The sequence below is a fragment of the Otolemur garnettii genome, unplaced genomic scaffold, assembly GCF_000181295.1.
Source record: "Otolemur garnettii isolate 467f Iridium unplaced genomic scaffold, OtoGar3 scaffold00107, whole genome shotgun sequence".
In the NCBI taxonomy this organism is placed as follows: domain Eukaryota; kingdom Metazoa; phylum Chordata; class Mammalia; order Primates; family Galagidae; genus Otolemur; species Otolemur garnettii.
This window is the reverse complement of record NW_003852502.1, coordinates 5,751,742-5,760,783: the sequence shown is the minus strand read 5'-3', so window position 1 is coordinate 5,760,783 and position 9,042 is coordinate 5,751,742. Positions and strand designations below refer to the sequence as shown.

Genomic DNA, 9,042 nt, shown 5'->3' with positions numbered 1-9,042 from the left:
CCCCCCCCCACCACCACCTTCTGGAAGGCCATGTGTTCTACCACCAGCTGGGATAAGTATTTTGTAGAATTCCCTCTTGAGTCTGCTTCACAAACTGAATGATGAATGATTAACCCCTGAGACCTGCAGAGCATTTACATGTTGCAATAGAAGGCAGGGTTCTGAATTGTCAACTGGAGCAACAGCAGCCCAAGACCCCGGTGCCATCAAAGAATGTGGCTACACCAGCAGCCATAATACAACATAAACTCAAATGCTCCCTGGCATGGTGTCCTCAGGCATGAACTCAGCAGTGCAGAAACCGAGACCCAAATGGCCAGTTGGTAAGTGGCTTACCCCCACCCCCGGGTTGCCCAACTCCACTGTTTCTGAATCTGTTGGTTCCGCTTGGGACCCTGGAGAAGGACCCCTGTTGGCTTCAATCTCTTTATTCTTTGCTCTTAGTGTATCTTTTCATACTGCAGGGACAGCAGGCCCCCAGCAGTGTCACAGTCTACACCATTCATTAAAACATCTCATAGTTGTCTATCTAGGTGGGGGAGGGGGGTCTTCCTTGAACAACCACCTGCAGTACAAAAAAGTGGTTGAAAATATGAGGTAAATAAGGTCAAATTGCCTAGGGTTGAATTTCAAATCTACTAATGGGCAAGTTACTTTATGTCTATAAACCTCATCTTCCTGATTTGTAAAATAGGGATTAAAAATAGTACCTCACAGGGTGGTTGTGAGAAACAGTTAAAATCATCCATGTACCTTCTAAGAGTGGCTAAAGGGGTGGGGGAGGGGGATTGGAGGAAGGAGGGAGAGCAATGGGCGGGATCTCACCTAATACAACATGAGGGTGTTCAGCACGCCTCCTGGTGAAGGGTTCTACAACCGGAACTTTATCTTGGAAGTGAGAACATGGTAACCTAAAAATTTGTACCCTCATATTAACTTTTTAAAAATTAAATAAATAAATATTTTTTTAAAAGGAAAAAAAGAACTTAAAATCTACATAAAGCATTTGCACAATTCCTGGCATGTTATAATCTCGAGTATATGCTAGGTTTTATTACCATCATTTTTACAAAGTAAATTTATTGCATATTCCATAGGTAACATATATTACAAATAGCTATTACTACTATCTATAGAATGAGCAGAATGTAGAAGGTTGGGATGTCTTACCCAAAGTTGAGGGGCCCCTGGGTGAACCCTACCAGTGCAGCTGGCTTCCTTAAGGACTAGAATAACAGGTTATGACCAGAGCAACTGGTTTGATGGTGTCCAAACCCGAAGATGGTATCTATCAAGACAGCATGTGAAAGTTAAGCTTCAGGGTAAGGCCACTCCCTGGTCTAAATACCAGGCTGCTCTTCAAGCATGTGTCACTTACTAAACAGTTAATGAGACACAAAGAGCCTGGAATACCTCCAGTGTCACATTGCAAGACTTACAGAATAATTAGGAAAAATCTGAGCTGGCACAGAGCTCCCTGGTTCGCCCTGGTGAGCAGACCCTCTGTGTTTTCCATGAGTGTGTGTTGTCGTCACAGTAACTGCAGAGCTCCCAAAGACAGACCCGGGAGTCATTTCCTCATGCATGCTTAGGGCCGGCACTGAAATAGCATTCTGAACTCAGCAGTGCCCCTTCCTTTCCTGTTGTGCTATTGTACCTCAATCAAGGGAGAAAGGCCTAAAATGAGTCACTTAAGACAAAAGTATATCAAAAGAAAAAAAAAAAAGAAAGAAAGAAAGTCATTTATCCTTATTACTGTATCATGCATGTGTGCGTATAGTTCTTTAGATAAACAAGGCGAGTTAGCAGTCACTAGATTGTCTTGGTGATCTCAGTGGTCTACTGTTACCACTCAAATCATCTTTCAGCCTTAACTCTTCAGCAAATTATTTTTTAAAGAACGCATTAGGCCAACTCTGATAGGTCTGATGCATAAAATTTTTTATAACTTTTCGTTATGAAGGTAAGCAGCAGATAATTCATTTCTTTGGAAGAACCTAGGAAGATGGCAGTTACAGTGATCACAAAAGCAAAAGGGACTGTTTTCTAGAGCAGATGCATTGGGTCCTTGGCCAGTGAAGCGACAGACATGATTTTCCTCTGGGGGAGGTGGGCCGCAGCATCCAAGCAGGAAGCTAAATACAGAAAAATCTTTAAACCTTGAGGACTCAAAGTCAAACCACTTGAATACAGGATTTATCCTGTATTAGCTTTAGAAATTCTTTTCAGTTTGTCTTTCACGGGGCTGAGAAACACATAAATCACCCAAAATTATGCACGTTGACACCATTTCCCAAAAATGGGAAAAAAAAAACCCAAACCTTCTTTTTGCCTTCTCAGTAGTGCTGTGGCTTAAGTAAAGCTCTCAGGGCCAGAGAAGCACAAGGGTGCTGGTTAATGTTGTGTTACTTCATTTCTGTTCTGGGAGTTTCTCAAGTTCTGCAATCAGCTGGTTAACAGCCAACTAAAGCTGCTCCCTGGACTCATGTTTAACTTTCCTTAGTCTAAGTCCTTCCACGACAAGCTGCTATCTTTGAAATTAAACTGCCTCAGCTACCACCGCAGAGAAAGCTGTATTCTGCCCGCAGGCTCTTCCCCTCTCTCATCAGTTAAAGACTAGGACTGACCATTTAAGGAAAAAGAACACAATCCAATATATTTTCCTGAGGTTCCTATATTTTTTGCCTGAGTGTGTCTAGAACATACTCTTAAAAACCAGGAAGAGTCCCTTCCCTCTTTTCTTTCTGTATTTAACTTTTGTTCCTTCTTCTTTTCCTACCTTCCTGTCTTCATTTTTTTTTCTCTTTCCCTAACGAGGTTTTCATCAGAGAATGACAATTCCAAAACTCAGTTGCCTCATCTTTTTAAAGACTCATCTTTTCTACTGAGAAACAAAAAGTAAAATGAACAGATCTGAATCACATTTGTCCTGCAAAAGATTTGTTACCACTAAAAGTTACTAAGAAACTTCCCTGGTTATGAGTGCTTTATATATTTTTATTTAATTATGTACAGAGAATATTAAGTAGCATATATGTGCACATCTTGATAACAATCTGTTTGGCTGTCTAGGAATATCCTTCCCTTGTTTTTTGTTTAAGAAAACTGAATAGGATTAAGGACAATGAGTAGAAAGAATTCATTTCCATTTGGTAAGGTTGAAGTTAGCTCAAGATGACCTTTTTTGGTCTTTTCATTTTTATCTGTTACTATGTTAGTAAAACAAAACAAATCACCTAAGGAAAGAAATTTTTAAAAGTGATAACTTTAACAATGTGGCCCTCTATGGAGGAGGAAGCCGCCATTGTTATACATCACCCAGTGTAGTCGGCTGTTAAAGAGACACCTAAGCGTGTGTTTACACACACTTTATCTCCAAGTGCAAATATAGAAACCATAGGACAGTCTGGGCTGTGGGTGATTTCTCAGCCTTTTTAGCAATGGTTTTATAAGGCAGCAGACTGCTGAGTGATAAGCGAGAGTTTGAAACATAAATTCCATCCTAAATTATTGGCCGCTGTTCAAACTGTGTCTGCTTGGAGTACCCAGCAGCAAAGTATGTCCCAAACAGGATTCCGAAGTTAAACAATGCATTCCTCTGCTTTTCCTATGATCTACGAACTTGAGTTTGCACACTATCTGTATCCAAGAATTTTGTTTGCAACAAAGATTAAAGTAAACAAATAACTCCATTTAAGGTAGGGTAGTAAAGCCATAAGACCTTAAATTTATTGAAGAATAAATTATAAACTGTAAATTTTAGTAAGTCATTTAATTTTCAAAGCAACTCCCTGAGGAAATAGCAATATTATCCTTATTGTATAGAAGAGGAAAATGAGGCACAGAGATTAATTTTTCCAAGGTCACATTGAGCTGAAATCAGAATCCAGGCCAGCTGGTTTGCTTGTGCTACTGTCTTTTCTGTCTCACTCTGTCTTTTTTTTTTATAGTTTTTTTTTTTTTTTTGGCCAGGGCCAGGTTGGAACCCGCCACTTCCTGGATATGGGGCCAGCGCCCTACTCCTTTGAGCCACAGGTGCCACCCTTTCTCTCTCTTTTTTAACTTACCCTGGTTGTTGCAGCTTCAACTTAGATTTAAGAAAACCAAATATATTTTTATTAGCTTATCATTCTATTGATATATATTTAAAATAATTAATGTTACAGGCTTTTCTAACAAGTTGTTACTAATCTTTTTTCTCTTACACCAGGGGTATCCGATCTTTTTTTTTTTTTCTGTTGTACATTGGAAGAATGAGACTTGTTTTGGGCCACACATGAATAAACACACAAACACTAACGAAAGCTAATTAACGAGAAAGAATAAAAGTCTGCACATACTTTTCGTGATATCCAACACCATAGATGAGCAAAAGAAGACCTCACAAAATCAGCACGTGGCCCACAGGCCACAGGTCGGGCACTGCTGTCTTAAACCTTTCTATTGAAATAGATCTCAGCCTAAGTTCACCCCCCTTGCTTCTCATGGTGCTGCCTAAAACTTACAGCCTAAAGAAATAAGATTAGACAAATGAGTGAAAGTGAGCACTACAGAAACTTTAAAATTATGTATTTAAAGGTGCCTGTTTAACAGAGAATTGCTTACCTACCAAAAAAATAAAAACACAAGTGGTATTATTTAGAATTAAACTCCAAAGTTTCATTTCTAAAGAATAAATAAAATTTGTAACAAAATGGAAACCATTGTTTAATGAATATATTAAACATTTTACAGATTTCATTTTCAAATTCCATTTGAACACCCATTTACACAAGTAAGCTAGCCTACTGACCATCTTAACATGTAAAGGGAGCATTTTTCTTTTGATAGATACAGAATAGATTGCTTCATGCTTTATCTCATAGAGTAAGGCTATAGGTTTCATGAATGATTAAAGATAATACCCAGAAATGTCTCTTCAAAAAAAAAATATCTAGAGAGGAAGAACAGAAAATGGATCATACCATATTTAAATGTTTCAATATTCAAGGACAGATGCTAACCCATTACCCACAAACAGAAGGGGCCATAATGAATTCTGCCAAAGGTACCTATAAATAGAATCTGGCACCAAAAGAGGATGGAAATGGGTGAGTTACAGTCTTTACAGACATGTGTGTCCACGTGTCTGGGCAGGTGTGTAGACACTCTTGTCATATCCCCTCCTTTCTGTTTCATTCTTGGGCTATACAACATCATCATCAGATTAGGTCACGAGTATGGTTAAAATTACTTGTAACTTTTCTGTGCATAGCAAAACTTTTAAGATATCCCTTGAGAAATTTTTGAGGTTAAAAAGCTATTAACCATGCTTACTGTTGCTTCTCTTGGTCTTATCCTTATCTATACTTTTAATGTAATCATCATCAGAAATCTAGAGCCACAAATTTTTTCTTTTTTTTTTTTTTTTGAGACAGAGCCTTAAGCTATCCCCTGGGTAGAGTGCTGTGGCATCACAGCTCACAGCAACCTCCAACTTCTGGGCTCAAGCGAGTCTCCTGCCTCAGCCTCCCAAGTAGCTGGGACCACAGGCGCCTGCCACAACGCCCGGCCATTTTTTGGTTGCAGCCGTCATTGCCATTTTGGCAGGCCCGGGCTGGATTTGAACTTGCCGCCATAGGTGTATGTGCCTGGCGCCTTAGCCACTTGAGCTACAGGCGCTGAGCCTAGAGCCACAAATTTTAATAGAGAATCCACAGAGTCCATAAGCCAAGTGATGCTTAGGATACTGCCTAGCACCTCACAGACTTCTTAAAGTTATTCTGAGTTTAATGAGGAATAACCCTAGTCCAAAGTACCCTAATTTTAACAGAGGACCAGACAGCTGAAGCAATCCTTTCTAAAACGTATGATCTGTGGAAGACACCGCAGTGCCCCTTAAAGAGCAGACAAGGTTTCTACGGGAAGAGTGAATCGATGTGGGCCAGGTGGGGGGTGACATGGCAAAGGCAGAGCCTGGTAATGTTCTCAGTATGCGGGCTGCGGGCTGCAGGCTTGGAGAACGGCCCCTGATCTGAAACACCTGAAGAAGAAGGGCCTTGTTGGGCAGTGGTGGTGAGACTGGAAAAGCTAAGTGGGTGCCACGTGATTGAAAGTTGTCAAACTACCCCAGCCTGGGTGTTTGGGCAGCAACCAGAGTCCCAGAAGATAACTGAAGAGCAGACACACAGGCATGGCGATGTTTTCAGATAACTGACCTCGTGGTCGTGCGCCAGAGGACGTGGATGGCAGTGAAGGGTACAAGGGACAAGTACTGTTACATGGGCCGGCTGAAGAGAACGGGCCTCAGAGTGGCGGAAGACACAGCAAAGGAATCTAACAACTCTCGAGGCAGAAGAGAAAGGAGGGTTCCAAAATGACACAGAACTTGAGCCAACAGTGAACAGAGCTGCGTAGTTCATGTGGAGGGAAGCACGTGGTTTCACCTGAGCTGTTCTTGATTCTCAAGAGGAAACTGAACCTGGCATCAGTCTCTGGTGTTCAAAATAAGTAAATAAAACTTATAACCATGAAGAAAATTAATGATACTCAGCAATTCACTTCATCAGCAAAGCTGGCTTTCACCTAGGGCCCAGTGCTATGCTTCTCTGCCTACACACTGTCCCACTGACTTTAAAAGAAATTACATGCTAGGACTGATGGCAGATTCTGGCTTTGTCCTTGCACATCTATTTGTAAGCCACCGGTGTGACTCTTCTAAGGATAAAGACAAGAAAAACATAAAACATTTAGTTCAAAACTCTTTCACGACAAAGATATTTCATCTCCACTAACGCACCAGGAGTTTCATTCTTCAAAAACAAGGCTGCCAAAGTGCATTTTGTGCTATTATTATTTGTACATATTCATTATGTACGATTAGCACATTTACTTTGTAAACCATTCAAGTAATCAGAATTGCGAAACATAATACGTACTGAAACGTGTGTCCTATTTCATTTTCCTGAACATACAACATATAAGCTTTAGTTGGTTTTTCTCAAAATAGGAACATTTTTGGAAAAGGCTGATACAGTCTTACTTGTTGACAATGTGTTTGAAACTGGCCTTGGGTGAATTCTTTCTTTACATTGACAAAATAGACTAAAATAATTCCTTATAAAAAGTCTTTCTGTATAACCTTTGATATTGCCCTTAGAAGATTCATTCAGATTATCATGTTCACTTAAAGGAAAATCTTTCTATGCCAATCCAGCCCACTACAGATCATCCAGTGTCAACATGCACCACATCACCAATGTACTTGTCAGACTAGACATGAAATTGAGCACACTAAGGAATTCTGATAAAATTGCTCCTGGAAAGGGGTCACGAACACCATCCGAGAGAAAGGAGGATTTCCTTCTCGTGACAGTAAATATATTCACGTGCACATACATGCAACTTAAGAAGGATATTGTTCCTCATTTACTCAGTTTAAGTTTTGGAAAACAGAATTTGTTACGTCTAAATACTGAGCAATTACTCAATTTATTTAAAACACACACACAAATAACATTCTCCTGAGTCGTTATATTTAACAACTGTACAAGCAGTGATGTAATACAGCCCTATTTTGTGCCTCGTCAGAAGCATTAGGGGTGACCATGGTGTATCGAGGTCAGGAGCAGCACAAGGTGTACCAGTGTAATCAGAGAGTTAGGACACATGTAAAGCAGCAAAAGTCTAGCAAGGCCAATACCACGCGCGGGACTTTCCTCTCATTTACCACACAAGCTGCTCAGCCAGTTTCAATAAATTAAAGTTATTTTGCTTCTAGGAAAAATATCCTTTTTTATTGCTTAGCCATCCTGAGGTGAAAAGAGCTGCGAAATTACCCTTTGTCCTATTTCTATTCCTGCTGAAAAGTGATAAGTTGGCAGAAATATTTTGATGGCTGTTACAACATCATAAGATGCTCTGTGTTTAAAAGGGAATCAGTATAATTCTAAGAAAGAGATGATGTTTCTGACTTTTTAAAATAACAGTGGTTATCATTAATTTCTGCACGTGTTATCACAAGCAGAACTGGAAGAATCAAAGGAAAGAGACAAAACAGGGTGGGAGAGAACTCTCCTCTTGTGGCAAGAGAAACGTCTTGACAGTCAGCAGCTATTTATTTTGGTCTTACCTGACGGCAGCTGCTTTAACGGAAGGTCTGTCCTCTCTGGAGGTAGATTATCCTTTGAAGAACTCGCAGCTTGCCCCACAGCCCAAGGCAGACTTGAGTTCTGGAAAACTATCCAGCCCAAAAGAATACAGAGGAGGGAAAAAAAAGCTTTTCCCACTTTCTCTCCCAGGACTAGCCAATAGCTGAAGTCATGCAGGAAACTGGTAGCGAGGGGGGAAGCAGCTTCTTCTCCCTGCAACCCCGGGCAGCAGGAATTGGAGGTTGCTGTATATCTATCTCCCACCCAGACTTCTGTTTAGAAGTTTCTCCAACTGTTGCTAGGTGTCGTTGGGTTCTGAGATTAGGTTTCTGCTCTTGTGCTCTCCGCACAGCCCTGTCGGAGCAGTGGCTTGGTGAGGAGCTGAGCTCGCGCTGCTATATTTAACCAGTGTTCTCAGCGAGGCAAGCCTGTCGACAGCTGGACGTTTGGAGCCGGCTTTACTCAGTTCCTGGGCAGCTGGGTTATCAGTGGTTAGGGCCGCGCTGCTGGCCCTGTGGAGGGTGGCCGGGGGACCGGCAGACCCTTTTAAGGACTTCTAATTACTGTTTGAAGCTCTTAACTACAGACTGAGATTTGGAACTTGGGTTTTCAAATCTGAAAAGAAACAGAGCAGCAGTTGTCTTGGGCAGAGCAATTTCCTAATGCAATATTCTTCTCAATCAGGCTCTCTCGGATACATGTTCTGAAATAAAAAGTGCTTTTAAAGCGTATCACGACTGTTGGGAAAATTCCCAGTAAGAGATCATTTCCAGATAGCTTTGGCCATGGGCATATTACGTTTGTAGCTAGGTCACTTCCCCAGTCACATCAGACCCAACACCTATGTACCTGAATAGTAAAAGAAGATTCCCAAAAGGAATGACTCTAACATTATGATTCTGAGAGGGGTAAG

General features: G+C 40.9%; 1 protein-coding gene across 1 annotated transcript in view; it reads right to left on the bottom strand.

Annotated features, from left to right (window-relative positions):
• FILIP1 (filamin A interacting protein 1) overlaps positions 1 to 8,616 on the bottom strand; it is a 175,264-nt gene extending 166,648 nt beyond the window's left edge. Inside the window, exon 1 of the mRNA XM_003796744.2 lies at positions 8,111 to 8,616. The gene's annotated coding sequence lies outside the window, so the exon portion shown is untranslated. The remainder of the gene's footprint in view (positions 1 to 8,110) is intronic.
• Between the last annotated feature and the right edge of the window lie 426 nt (positions 8,617 to 9,042).